Source organism: Theobroma cacao, chromosome 10 (genome assembly GCF_053813885.1).
Source record: "Theobroma cacao isolate CCN51 chromosome 10, ASM5381388v1, whole genome shotgun sequence".
Taxonomy (NCBI): Eukaryota; Viridiplantae; Streptophyta; class Magnoliopsida; order Malvales; family Malvaceae; genus Theobroma; species Theobroma cacao.
The window spans coordinates 24,351,687-24,367,036 of NC_142648.1; the positions used below are offsets into that span (position 1 = coordinate 24,351,687).

Sequence of the window (15,350 nt, forward strand, 5' to 3'; positions counted from 1 at the left end):
TATTAAAAGTCATTTGAAACAACTATTTAGTAAGATGAAGGGTGGGAGCAAACTTTTTCTGTTTGAATGGCACATGGGTTAAAATTGGGTTTTTCTCTTCCATTGTAAACACTTGCTCCATGTGGAGAGATGGTAAAGAAGGGCTGACAAACTTTGTTGTCTCAGTTGTCTATTTCTCCTCATAAAAGATAAGTTAAATAAAAATGTTTCATTTCGAAGTTCCAAGCTATGTGACAAGGCCCATAATCCATTAATTACTAAGATTATCCAAATTTCTCTTAAGTTCTTAATCTTTTTTTCTCAGCCAAAGAAAATTTTACCATAATCATTGATAAAACATTGTACATATTGTCTGTTAAAAGAAAGTAATAGATGCGGAAGTACATCAACAAGCGCCTACACGAACACCCAACTGACATAGGCATCCATACTAACAATGACAACAATAAACAAATAGGAAAACAGTCCTTGCACCCATACAATGAACATACTGATTCAAGCACAACCGACACCAAGCAAAGAACATGTATGTCACATCCACATAAAATTTTGCCGATGAGTCCCCCTACTGCATTAGCCTCCCTAAATGTATGTTAAATTTGATCTCTACAATCAGTGTCATTAAAATCTAGCAAGATATAGTGAACGACAAACCGGATCCACTCAGTTTTTCTTCTATAATTTTACTGAATCGATCAATTGCTGATGGACTGAGTTAATTAACATGGTCACCTACCTCGCCTTTCCTAAAAAGGAACTTATATTCAATTTGGAAACCTTGGAATTTTCCAATCTTGTTCCCTTTCAAATCCTTTAAATTGCTCAAGCTGCAAAACTTTGCTATCTCTTCAATGACACCCGCTGTCTCCTCCTCATCAGAAAAAGGAAGGGCTCTGAACTCTGCAATCCTCTTTATTTGCAGTATTGGGTCTTCCTTCATGTCTTCGTACCTGAGAAACAGTACTCTGTGTGCTTTCTCCAAGCTCTCCTTCCAATACCCTAAGGCATGATCCCGAAAGGGCCCAAACAATTCCTCACCTCGACAAAACATCTCAAAACATTCCTCCAACGGCCAATCCGCAAGCCCGGGAATGCTTATATTAAAGTGCCAAAAAGAAACGATGACATCTAAAGGATTGCGAGTTATATAGACAATTCTGCTTTTTCCTTGTTTGATTGATTCTGCTAAAGCTGCATAAGGAAGGTGTGTGGCAAACAACCTTCGGCATGGAATACTAGTAAGATCCGGAATCCCATCTCCGGCATACAAAGTCAACTCCAAAAATGGAACAAGGTTATGAGGGTTTGCCCAGTTCAAAGGGCTGTTGGAGAGTGAGAAACGAGTGTGGTTGACGATGGCCAAAACAGGTGCTTTCAGCTAAGTTGTAACATCCCATATCTTCGTATAGTAGTCAAGGTAACCATCTCAATAGGACGAGGGGTCACTGATGTAAATTTAAGTGTCGAAAAGCGATTTCGAGCGAAGAAAATATCTTAGAATAAAATATTATTTTATAAATAAAATAATATTAAAATATTAATACTTTATTAATCACGAAAATTAGTCCGAAAGAAGGGAATATAACTAATTTAAGTGGGGGAGAAAAAGTAAGGAAGAATTTTGGAGAAAAATGATAGTAATTATACAACATGATTTTATTAAATCAAACTAGCGTGGTAAGTAAATATTTAAATATTATTGTAATACAGCGTTGAAGTACAACTTCGATATTTTTATTGGATACGCGTGAAGGAAGAAAGATAGAAAGAAATTGAAATTTAATAAATGTTGAAAGGACCAAATTATAAAGATGAAAGTTCTGGTGAATAAAAAATAAAAATTAAAACTAATTGTCTGAACTTTGATTGACGCAATGGTGATAAAATGTTGAAAGAATAAAATGGGGTGAATGTGGTTTGGATGGGATCATGAAATAATAAATAAAATATAAAGTAAAAATAGTGTAAAGGGTAAAAGAATAAAAGAATAAATAAGAGCCTGTTTGGCTTAGTTTTTTTTTAACTTAAAAGCTACTAGTAAGCTCTTATGAAAAATAATAGCTTTTAAAATTAACCTAAAGTTGTTTGATAAACTGTTTAACAAAATAAATTATATAAGCTCTAATGTCGGTTAAAATTACCATAAAGGGTATTCACGCAATCTTTAATCACTTAATAAGTTATAATGTAATGCTTCAAGTTTGTATATAATTTCATATGTTAAAATCGAAGAAATCAATAAAAAAAAGAAATAATTTTCAAACTTGTATAGTAGCAATAATATTAGATTTATGTTGATCAACAAGCAATCGGATTATGATGCTTCAATTTCCCAAAAAATAAAGAGAAAAGAGGAAACGATGTATTTAATATTAAAATATTTTTTTGTAAAAAAGAAAGAAAATCTTTAAATAGTATTTGAATGCAATTTTGAATTTTAGATTTTTTTTTCTCTTAATCTTTTTAAGAACAAAAAAATTCTAGATTTTGATATTTTGTTGTTACGTCTTTTTTTTTTTATTAGTTTTTGTAGAGAGAGGTAAAAAAGAGGAAAATAGTGATTTATGTTGAAGAATGATAATTTGTAAAGGGAAGGAGAGGAGAAAAAGATTAATTAAGAGAGGGGTATTTCCTGAAAATTAATGTATTTTTAAAAGAAGAGAAGAAAAAGCTCCTCTCTGGAGGTTTTTTTTAAGCTTTTTTTTTTAAAAATTTGTTCTTAAAAAAACAGTTACTTTTTTTTAAGATCTTTTTAAAAAATTATATTTGACTTGACTTTTATTTTTAAGAAATAGATAAGCTGAAAAAAAAATAGGCCAAACATGCACTAAATGAGAAAGATAAAGAAGAAAAAATAAACAGCAAAATGAGGATAAATGGTCATGTGATCAAGACTTGAAGGAAAGTGCAAGAAAAGTCAACAAATAAAAAAAATGGATGGATAAAGGGTTAAGCCGATGAAAGTGGACAGAGAGAAGAAAAAGAAATGATGGTAGGGGCCGGCTGAATGTAAAGCCATCAAGGAAAAAAAAAATTAGTTGACAAGTACATTGATTTGTCCAACTTGTCCCCCAAATATGACATTAATATCAAATAAACTTGTTGTCTTTCTCCTCCCGAGAAGAACAGACATTTTAAGAGCAAAAAAAGGGATAAGGTTGGCTGAAGAAGCACCAAGAAAAGGAGAGAAAGAGTGCTAGTGAGAGAGCAGAAAATGGCAGTTGGAGAGTATCGTTTATGAGGCAAAGAAAAGGGAGAAAGAGTGCTGGTGATAGAGTAGAAAAATGGCAGTAGGAGGGTGAGAAAGAGAGGTTGTGTTGCTGTTGGTTTGTGTAGGAAAAGTGGAGGCTGTTTGCTATCAGATTGTGAAGGACAAAGGGAGCTTTGTGCTGTCGATTTGTGCAGGAAAAATGGAGGTTGTTTGCTGCCGAATTGTGAAGGACAAAGGAGGCTTTGTGCTGCCGATTTTTGAAGGAAGTAGGAGAGGTTGTGAAGCTGATTTTAAGAGAGAGAAGGCCAATCGAGCGGTGCAAGTGAGGAGGAGGGAAAGTTCGATCAGCTAGAAAATGAAAGAGAAAGAAGGAAAAGAAAGGAAAAAGAGAGAAGAAAAAAAAAGAAAGAAAATAAAATGATGAATGAATGAAATAAAAAAAAAAAGAGTGGGCATAGCCCAATAAGGAGAAGTAGAAAGAGCCCATAAGAAGGGTCCAATATCAACAAGGAAAGAAAGGTCCAAAAAAAAAAGTAGAGAATTAGGCCAACTTAGCTCAATTTGGAAGTGCTAATGTAAAGATAGTGCATTATAGTGACGTGTCAGAGGAAATGACGAGCGATTGGCAAGTAGAAATAGCGATGTAGTATCTCGCTATTTCGAGGTGAGTAGGGGATGCCTATTTGAAAAATTTTCATAACTATATCTATATATTTATTTGTGTATAATTTATTTTATATGTAAAAATTGTGAAAAAGTATGAGTTGGTAGAAATCTAGAAAATTTGTGGTTGTTATGATTTTTAAATATGTTTTGAATATATATATGGATTATACGTAAAGTGTTTTAAACCGAGAAACAAGCTTTTCAAGATGATTTACATCAAAGAAAAGTGTACCTTATATTTGTGCGGTGTGCATTCATAATTATAATGTTTACTTGTTATGCGAATTGTCGTTTTGAAATTCTTGTACAAATTTTATTTTAAGGAAATGATAATAAATTTTATCATACCCTATATTGAATGCTTTGGAGGAATTTTGAAATGAGATTTCAAGGATATAACACAATTTTTGGAATAGTTTTATTTAACCAAGAGATTCGAGAGTAAGTCGGATGTTACATTGGATATGTATGACCCTCGTGCACGAGTGAGCTCTGGCTAGAGAATTTTCGGGTCGTCTATAGGCTATTAGACATGGCTGGGGCTATGGTTTGTGATATACATGGCTATCCATGAGCTACATCATCTCCGGTACATGGCCTTTCGTCATTTCGATTTTTGTTGGCATCTACACCTAGAGCATCAAATCGATCTACAATTTATTCAAAGTGTTGTTCTAAACGTTGGAATCTGAGATCCATTCGTTGCTCCAAAACTCTCAGGGCCACCCCTTAATCTTGCACTGCAGATTGTGAGGCCTCAATTCCATGATTTTCACCATGAGTACCATCACCTATCATAGTTGGGTCACCTGCCATTAGATTGGATGAGTTTTTCCATTTTTATACCAACTAATGCAGCAAGTTAACATGAAAATAAATACTAGCACTCAACAAAGCCTTTAAAATTAATAATCAAGTTTCAAATACAAAAACTTATACTCAAAATTTGACAAAAAATATAATATCATTCAATAATTCAATTAATTAAGTTCTCTAAAAACTAAGTTTAAGGGTGTTATTTATAATAGTCTAATTTTATTTAACTTAAACTTTGAGTGTAAGTAAAGTAAATTAAAATAAGAAAGTATGCTACCCTAGACTTTCTTAAAATACAAAAAAAGTAAATTCTTAAATTTATATTTACCTACCATCTAAATAAAATAAAAACCATAAATACTAAATAATAAATAAAAAATTAAATATTAAAATTACTTATTAAACTATTAGACTATCTACGTCACCGATGAAAAAGACAAGAAGGCTGGCGGGTATGGTATGGAAGGTTGGAGTGTGGAGGAAGTATGGAGCAAGGGAAAAGGAATCTTTAGTGGCCTGCTGTTTCTGATATGGCAGACGAGGCCTCTCTGTTGCACATGGACCAAGGGAAAGGCAGAGAAAGTGGGTGCTTCACGGGTGCGTATGCCTCGTTCATACGGTGGGACAAGGCTGGAGAGAAGGGGACGAGCTTCGGCTAAGATATGAACCGTGTGATTTGCCATGAATTAAAGCAGGACAAGGGAAGGGCCAGCTGGCAACTATGACGAGATAGCCTATGAACAGGGGTGCTTCAATAATGTGATGCTAAATGTCGGGTTTCGATATTGATTTTTGGTTGCTTTTTAGGACATATGAAACCTTTGAAATATGTGCAGATTGATCCTAAATACAACCATGATTCCATTGTGTCTGATTCGAGGGTGGCAGTATCATGGATTCTAAACAAACAAAAAAATCCATGAAATTTGTAGAAGATGTTCTACAGAAACAGTTATATTGCTCAATTTAATCATGTTGTGAAATTCTAAGCAATTTTTTAAATTGTCATCACTTGTTTTTTTTTGTTTTAATTATGTTTTCGATATTACGAGAATTTATAATAATTTTTGAAATTGATTATTTGTTTAAAGTTTCCTAAATTAGCAATTTCAATTTTTTTAATCAAAACCATATCACCTACAATTATTTCATCATAATGCTTCGATCAAACTCATGAATTATGTAAAGTGAATTATGAACTTACACTTACAAGTGGTGAATCCTTATATAATATTTTGGTCGTAATTAGATAATTGTAGTAATATAATTTTATTTATAATAAATTTCTAATATATTTATTAAGTTTTATACCAAGAGTACGACATATTGGAAGGTCGAAATCAATGGCTTAAGAGTACGACAAGGATTGGTTAGTCAAGTCGTGCTATAGCATTCCAACAATTACTCTTGCAAAATTTTAGTTATCCAAGAAGCACATAAGAGTTTACAATTAGAAGTTGAGATTTTCAGTTTAGAGGTTTCATATTTAAATTCTGAATCGAGTTGGCTCTTTCTAGTTCACATTAGAAAAAAAAAAAAAAGTTCATTGAAATAATCTTGATAGATCAATACTTAATGTTGATGGTAAATTATTTTAATTTTTATAAATTAAATTAACTTAATTATGAAAAATTATGTTTGCTCGTAAAATGAAAAATTGTACTTGTTCACCAAAGAATTTATAGAAAAAAATATTTTTTACCAAATCATTTTCACTAATTCTAACTAATCAGAGAATTTTGAGGCTTTATCGTATCTTAGAGACAAATAAGCCTTAAAACAATTGTTTTAGTCTCCGTAAAGCCATTTTTTTAAAGTTTATTTCTTTTTCTTGTTTCATTCTGCAATTTATTTAACAATGATGAAAGACAACTGCTTTGTGTAAACCAAAATCAAGTATATCACAGAAGAATCAAAGAGTTTCAAGCTAACTTGCATTATAAAACCCAAGCAAGATGGAAACACGTGTTGCAAACCAAACCAAGCACAGATAAGAGATTATTGATTACAATCTAGCCCAAAACCATTTATTCCATAAGACTAATAGTGCTTTGGGCAAGTGGACACAACCTTCATTCCCATCCTTATTTTACATGGTTTCCTTAACCAAGTTTTATCCTGACAAGGACATTCTGAAGGTCAAGCCAGAACCACTCAGTTTTTCATCGAAGATCTTACAGAATCGTTCCACTGCAGAAGGGCTGAGATAATTAACATAGTCACCCACCTCGCCTTTCCGAAAGCAAGATTTAGTCTGACGTGGTAAGGCTTCCAGGGTTCCTGTCTTGTTCACTTCCAAATCCTTTAGGTTGCTCAAGCTGCAAAACTTTGCTATTTCCTAAATGACTCCAGCTTTCTCTTCCTCCATGGAAAATGGAAATCCCGTGAATTCAGCCATCTTTCTTATATGAGGTATTGGGTTTTCCTTCATGTCCTCGTACTTGAGAAACAAAACTTTGTTTGGCTTCTCCAAGGATTCTTTCCAGTACCTTAGAACATGATCCCAAAAGGGTCCATACGCATCTTCACCTCTGCAAAATTGCTCGAAACATTCCTCCAAACTCCAATCAGCACACTCTGGTTCACTTGTAATGAAATGCCACAACGAAACAATAACATCCAGAGGATTGCGAGCTATATAAACAATTCGGGAATTCGATTGTTTGATTGATTCAGCTAATGCTTGATAGGGAAGGTGAGTGGCAAACAGCCTTGGCGATGAAACGCCAGCGAAATCAGGGATTTGACCATCCTTATACAACATCATTTCAAAGTAGGGAACAAGGTCGTGAGGGTTTGATGAATTCAAGGGGCTGTTGGAAAGAGTGAAACGGTTGCGGTTCATGATGGTGAAAGCCAAGGCTTTCAACCATGTCGTTCCAGCTTTTGGCGTGCTGGCTAAAATAATGTCATCATCGAGAGCTTGGAAGTGTTTTTGGAAGGATATTACATTTGGAACAAGCTGAGATAGACACCAATGGCCTTGGAAATGGGTTAACGCTGGGGCATGTTTTTCGGAGTGTTGGCTTACAGGGCTGTTTTCTTCAGCCATAGATGAAAGTTTGGGGTTTGTTTGGGATTGGGATTTGGGAGTACTACTCAATTTCCATCAGCCTCAACAGAATGAAGCTTTATAGCCAAAAAATAATTTGTAGGTGTAAAGGCGGTTTTTGTGATAAGGAGAGAAAACGTTGCAAACAAGTAAAAAGGTGAGCCGGAGGCCGCAAAGAGGAAGATTGGAATAGTTCCTGAAGTATTGAGTATCGTAGCAAGTAAAAGTCAATAAGAAGAGAATTAGAAAGAGAATTTAGATAGAGAAGCTCCAGAAGATCATCTGTTAGCCTGGGGGAAAGAGTCCCCGCTAAATGAATTATGAGGCTCTATATATAGTGCTAAACGTGGTGGTTACTCAAGAATAAGCTTTAATGTGCCTAATAATTACATTATTATGAAGAGCATTAATGTGAGTAATCGTTACTATAATTAGATGTAGTAAGATTTGTTCTCAAGTAAAAGGTAATTGAGAAGAGGTATACGTGAACAGGTACAAGAAAAGAAGCTGTACATGAACAGATACAAGAGAAGTAGGTGTATGTGAACAAGCATACGAGAACAAGGTAGGAGAGTGAAACACTTGTACTTCAGGAAAAGGTTAAGGGGAAGATCTCTTAACTATCTCCATATTTGAGCCACCAAGCCGAATTCTTCGAAACATCCCAAGATGAAAGTAACTTATGAACCCTATCATTTATTTCGTGTTGCTTTCACTGCTATCGTGTGAAGTGATTATTCTAATAAAATTAGTTGTTCCTCATAGAGTAGTGCTTTACTTATTCTAATTGTTCTACGTTGAAGTAACGCTTCACTTGATCTAATTGTTCTACATGAAGTAGGACTTCACTTATTTTAGTTGTTCTCTATACAATATTATTTTGTAAAAATAATTTTTTAGCGAATAGATATTAACCAAAATCAAGTATCTACATTTTGCCCCTTACATAAGAATTCTTATTTAAGAATAATTCTTATGCATTACTTTAGGGAAAGGTTTTATTTTATACTATAACACATTGTACTATAACACCCCAGGCAATAACGCCTCCGATAGTAACACCTTAAGCAGTAATACTTTAGGTAATAACATATTATTGTTTAGTGTAATATTTAATTGATTATATAACAGTATATTTTCATAGAATAAGATTTTCAAAATACAAATTGTAAAAGGAAAGTTAAGCTTTTTCATAAAAACCTTGATTCTATGTGGCCTATAAATATGGAACTTACTGTGAATAATTTTCTTCAATCAAATTCCAACCAAAACAAAATTCAGAGTAAGATCTATTCCTTTGCGAATTTTCTTTTTTGAGCAAGCAAGTTATTCTTCTTCTTCTTATAATTCCTTGTTTACTCTCTCTCCCTCTTTTTATTTGCATTTTCTTACCTTTTAAAAAAATTGAATTTCTTTTGCTTGTTGCCCCTTACATGAAATTTTTTTTATATGATAAAAGAAAATTTTTCATGCATGTGATGAGGCTTTTTAATTGAAAGAGAAAATTTTTTATGTATATATATGTTTAAGCAGATAAATAAATTGTTTGATTTTAGAAAAAGAACTTAGAACAAGCATTACTTATGTTTCATAAGAAAACTATCTTGGTAAGTAAAAGCAAAAAAAAATTCTTCTTAAAACAAAGATTTGTTTCCAGTCATGATTTTTAATTTATCGCTAAATATAAATTTCAAAAGCAAAAGTGTAAAAGATAAGCAAACATAGCAAAAATTTTTATTTAATTGACTTTTTGTGTTAAAACTTGTTTTGATGCTTCTATTTGTTTTTGAAATATAACTATTATTTTATTTTGAATTTCTTGCATGTGCAGCCTTTAATAGAAACATTTAACTGGCAAAGAAATATAGGAAGAGAAACACTAGAACAAACAAAAGATACTAAGTCTCCGGCATGTCAACTTCTATTTGTTGGCAAGTTAAAGGGAAAGAAACAAATAAATGCTAGCCTACATGTCAACTTTTTGGTTTTTTCTTTTGTTTACTAGCAGCACAAGCTGTTTTTCTTTTGTTTAATCCTTTAATAACATTCTCATATAAATATTAAAATGTGGTCTTTGTTATTGTATGCATTCTTTATAATGCTAATGCATAAAAATACTACAAAAGATGACAAATAATTTTTTTGACACATTTTAAAAAATATGTAACTCCATGTCAAATTTGTACTAATGAGCATAAAAATAAATAAATATAATAATATTGCATATGAGGACTTATCTCATTTTTGGCATATGATGTCTGCAAGATCGATGAAGTTCCTTGTATTCCATATAGAATAGTGCATCAATTTGAGCTCTTTTTTCTCTTGGCCATGTTTCCTTTTGTGTTTCATTGTTTCTTCTAGAGAAACTATATGTACACACGGTTAAGCTTAGAGTTGCACTCTTATGGTTTTTGGTATTCAAACTTCTATTTGCAAGTAGTGTTTCTAGCCCTTGTGTAACACATATATCATAGAAGAATTTGAAAATTGACTTGTGATTGCCAATATTCCATGAGCAAGTACTTCTCCAAAAATGATAATTGTTGCTATAGTTCATATATGATGCTAGAAAAGCTAACATTGAAGTTGAGAAAGATTACAACAAAGATTGTTGTATTGAAGAATCATGAAGAGGAGTTGAGAAGATGATTAAATACTTTCTCCAATAGTGGTTCTTCTCAAGAATAATGAGATATGTCAAGAAAGACTGTAGTAAAGATTGCTTTACTAAAGAGAGGAGTTGCGAAGAAGATTAGCTGCTTCTTTCAGTAGTGCCTTTTCTTAAGAATAATTAGATAATTTCTCCTATCATAAAAAAATATCGACTCTTCTCTGTGGAACTCAAGAGTTGGTCACTCCTTTATTAGCTTTGTAGACTTGTCAAAGTAATGTTGCTCATATAAATGTTACATGCTTACTCATCATATTACTATATGAGGTCTGAAGGAAATCTCAACCTTATATCAAGGATGTTAACTCTTAACCTGATGTGAAGAAGATTATTTTAACTCTTTAGATAGGTAAGCGTAAGAGTTACAACCAATTTGTGAGTAACAAGCTAAGGCCAAGAAATGAGCGACAAAGCTTAAGACCAATAGCATAATATCATTACAACCAAATTATGAGCGATAAAACTAATGGCTAAAATATGAATGATAAATCATGGTCAAAGAATGAGCGACAAAGCTTACGACCAACAAAAAAATATCATTGTAGCCAAAATATGAGCAATTGAGCTTAAGGCTGAAGTAATAGTAATAAGCTATGGTCAAATAATGCGTGATAAAGCTTGTAATCGGTAGCATAATGTCATTGTAGCCAAAGTATAAATAGTAAAGATTGTGGCTCAAATAAGAGTGATGAACTATGGCCAAAGAGTGAGCGCTAAAGCTTGCGACCAATAGTATAATATAATTGCAACCAAAGTATAAGCGATAAAGCTAGTAGCTAAATATGAATTTCTTTTCGTTCCAAATGTAAAATTTCGATATATAAAGTAATGAAGAGTCAAAGTCATAGAAGTATCATACATGAGCGGGAAGCGAGTTGTATTAGATCTTGTTGTTCCCAATCAGTAACTCTTCTGCTTGCGTCTTTTTGTGGAATATTCTACGTAAGTCTTTGCATTCAAGAAATAAATGACCAACTGTTCTGTGATAGTCATAATATTTTAGGTTGGACTTTTCTTCTGTTGTTGGTGGTTGTGTAGCATAAGGCAAGTTCACTTGTCCATCCCTAATTCATTCATGAAGAATCATTTTCACTCCATCTAGTGGAACTGAAAATGGTGGAGAAAAACCGTTCTCCTCATATGGCTTTCACTTTAGATCATCCTTTCTAGTACGTAAATTTCATTGTAAATGACCTTTTCTTTCTCTAAGTTTTCCTTGAATAGCATTTACTGTTGGGGTATTCCTTCTATCAAAACGAGTAGCTCCCTTTTGTTTAAGAACTGTATTCTTGGTTCTTCATGCAACTTTTACCAAGGTAGTAAAGGTTGAAAGAGGTAAATTCTCCAACTGTAACCTATACTCAATGAACATCCCTTGAATGCAAACCTTCACTAATTCCTTTTCATCATGAGACTCTTGTATGTCTAATACCTTTTCTCTAAAGTGTTGGGTGTACTTTATGAGGTCTTCTCTAGACTTTTGATATTCTCTTCCTAAATCAACGAGAGTAACCTTTTCTTGAGTAGAAAAGAACTTTTCCCCAACATCCTGCACATTTGACTCCAAGATTCAACAGAACTAGGGATGAGATTAACATACCATGTATAAACCTTTTCAATGTGAGATTTAGAGAATTCCTTCAACTTCAAGACATGATCCAATCCTGCCACTCCGAGTGTTTCCACAAACTTCATAACATGCTTTCGTGCATCACCAATCTTACCACTGAATTGCTTGAATTTAGGACTAGTGTAGTCTTTAGGATATGGCTTAACAGCTACACTTGTTGGTTAAGGAAACTTAATATCAAATTTGGAAAAGCTAAAGCTCTTATTTTTCTGGTCTAATAACTTTTGGAGCTCTTCCATTGTCACAAAGCTTTGAGTAGTGGTTGGTGGGATTATTATAGTAGTGGTAGTTGCTGGCATAACTACCATAAAAGAGTTGATCAAATTGGGATTTCCAGCACCTAACACATCAACAACATTTTCTCCATTAACTCTGTTTGCATTTATGTTTACAACTAGGAGAATGGATCCATTAGGTGCATCCTCATCACCATTAAGGTGTATAGGTTGAGCTTAAGAAGTAATGGTAGTAGAGGATGAAAGTTGAGATATGGTCTCCAACATTCGCATATTGTTGTCTTCCAATGTTTGCATTCTCTCTTGAAAAGCTTCAATCATTTTCATCAACTCTTGGTTGTAGGTGGGAAAAGGTGCATTTTGGTTGCCAAAGGAACTATCCATTTCTTCTAGTAATAGAAAGTTGTGATAGTAAGGTTTTACTTAATCCAATCACTCTTCCCTAGTGGATTTGCCAAAATGTAAAAAGGGCTCTTGTGATAGAGAGAGGAAGCATTGCAAACAAGTAAAAGGATGTGCCAAAGGCTACAGAGAGAAAGATAAAAGCAGTTTCTGAAGTATTGAGTGTCGTGGCAGGTGGAAGATAATAAGAAGAGAATTAGAGAAAGAATTTAGATAAAAAAGCTTTGGAAAATCATTTGGTAGCCTAAGGGGAAGAGTCCCCGCTAAATGAATTGTGAGGCTCTATATATAGTGCTAAAAATGACGATTACTCAAGAATGGCTTTAATGTGCCTAATAAATTACATTATTATGAAGAATATTAAAGTGAGTAACCGTTATTGTAATTGGGTGTAGTAAGACTTGTTCTCAAGTAAAAGATAATAGAGAAGAGGTATACGCGAAAATGTATAAGAGAAGAAGTTGTACATGAACAGGCACAAGAGAAGAAGGTGTATGTGAACAAGTATACGAGAACAAGGTAAGAGGGTGAAACACTTGTACTTCAAGAAAAGGTTAAGAGGAAGACCTTTTAACTATCACCATATCTGAGCTACCAAGCCAAACTCTCCGGAACATCCCAAGATGAAAGTAACCCATGAATCCTACCACTTATTTCGGGTTGCTTTCACTACTATCCTGTGAAGTGATTATTTTAATAATATTAGTTGTTCTTCATGGGGTAGTGCTTTACTTATTCTAATTATTCTGCGTTGAAGTAACGCTTCACTTGCTCTAGTTATTATGCGTGAAATAGCACTTCACTTGTTTTAGTTATTTTCTATACAATATTAAGTTGTAAAAATAATTTTTTAGAAAATAGGTATTAATCAAAATCAAGTATCTACAGTAGGTACATTTTTTTTTTGCGCATGCCCCAAAAAAATTATGTTTTCATGTTATTTTTGTCTAGCACCAAATTAAGAATCTATGTAATACAGCTCAAGGTACGAATGAATTGATACAGCTCTTAGTGGGACAGAACTGACAGTATTCACAAAAAAACAAATGGTAAATCCAATATATCATAAAACATGCCACCTACCTCCTACTGTAGATGATGGTTTAGTAATTTCGAATTTAGCCAAATAATTAAGCACATCACTTTCTAATCTCAACTATAACAGAACCAAACCCATAATCACAAGCCAAGACCCATACACCAAAGAGAATACTTTTTCAACTTAGCATGAAAAGCACCTTGCCATGTGACCATCACCAATAAGCAGTAGATAAAAGGACAAAGCCGTATCTAAACCCCATGACCCAACTATCCCTTATTCTGTCCACACATCCATTGTGCCAACTTCCTCCACTAGTCTAGTAGCTCTAGCAACTAGCAATCTTGGTATAACCCATTAGAATATTTACTAATTTTAACCATTGTTTAATCTTAGTCTGATATTTTTTTTGAAAAGTGCAATTCATTAAAGGAAGGAAAGAGTTACTTCATAGATCCAAAAAGAGGATTTAAGATCCATATATATACAACAGAAAAAGGTTATACCGATCTCACTCCATCATCCCCTATATAATTATCCAACGATCAAAAAACCCTTATATCTCTTTGTACTAAATCTTATTTAGATTAACATTTATTAGGTATATTTTATCTAAATTCTATTAAAAATTAATATTTAATATTAGAATCCTATTATTAATATTTGTAATAAAAAATTTAAATTTGAACTTGAACTCGATATAAAAATGAATTTAAAATTAATTTTTATTTTATAATATTAATGGAAATTAAACTAATTATAAATTAAAGTTTTTTTTTACATTTAAGCATTTAACTCATTAGTTAGTATATGATCTTCTTACTTAAAAAGCGAGATTTGAACCCCTTTTCCCCTCAATTCCAAAATTTATTTTTTTTTTAAAGGTAAGTTTGTTTTATTGATAAGGCCAGTAGCTAAGCATAGTTGTTTGGCTTATTGCTTACATATGTAATAAAAAAGAAAAAGGAAATCCCATAACAACTAATAATATCTAGATTTAATTGTAGAAAGAGAGAGTCAAAGGGAAAAGGGGTCTAGTAGGGACTTCTTCCTAAAAAGTTTTAAATTTTTATAAGATATCTTTATTTTCTTAGAATTTTATAATTTTGTCCCTACAAATATTAAACTTTTAATATGGTTGTTTTATAAATATTAGGGTAAAATGCTTCTACACCCCTAAGTTTTGTCCACAATTCCACACGGGTCTATTAGTATTCGAAAAAAAAATATCTTTCCTTGGACACATAAGTCAATTCATTAGTCAATCGTTAGTGTTTTCATTACTTTAATGATTTGATAATATTTTTAAGACAATTTTACCCTTCATTCAGCTTTAAACAAACCAGAAGCTGAAACTCCCTTAAAATCCAAATTTCATCTCTAAAATGCTTTAGATTTGGTGCTGATTTTTGGCATTTCAATTTAAAATCGACTTGTGAAGAGAAACCAATAACCCATGATTGATTTTTGGTGGGTGATTCAAAGTGAGGTTACAAGGTGGGACTAGAAAATGAAGGTTGAGTTGTTAAGTTGATTTTTCTTACTTGTTTATGGGTTTAGAAACCATAAATCCATGTTTGATCTAAGGTTTTGAGTTTCCCAGCTTGTTGTGAGAACTTGACAT

At 32.8% G+C, this 15,350-nt stretch overlaps 2 pseudogenes; both read right to left on the bottom strand.

Moving 5' to 3' along the window:
- Positions 1-385: 385 nt before the first annotated feature.
- On the bottom strand, positions 386-3,133 carry LOC18587081 (cytosolic sulfotransferase 15 pseudogene; annotated as a pseudogene).
- A 3,480-nt stretch (positions 3,134-6,613) lies between these two features.
- LOC18587082 (cytosolic sulfotransferase 14 pseudogene) lies at positions 6,614-7,796 on the bottom strand (annotated as a pseudogene).
- Between the last annotated feature and the right edge of the window lie 7,554 nt (positions 7,797-15,350).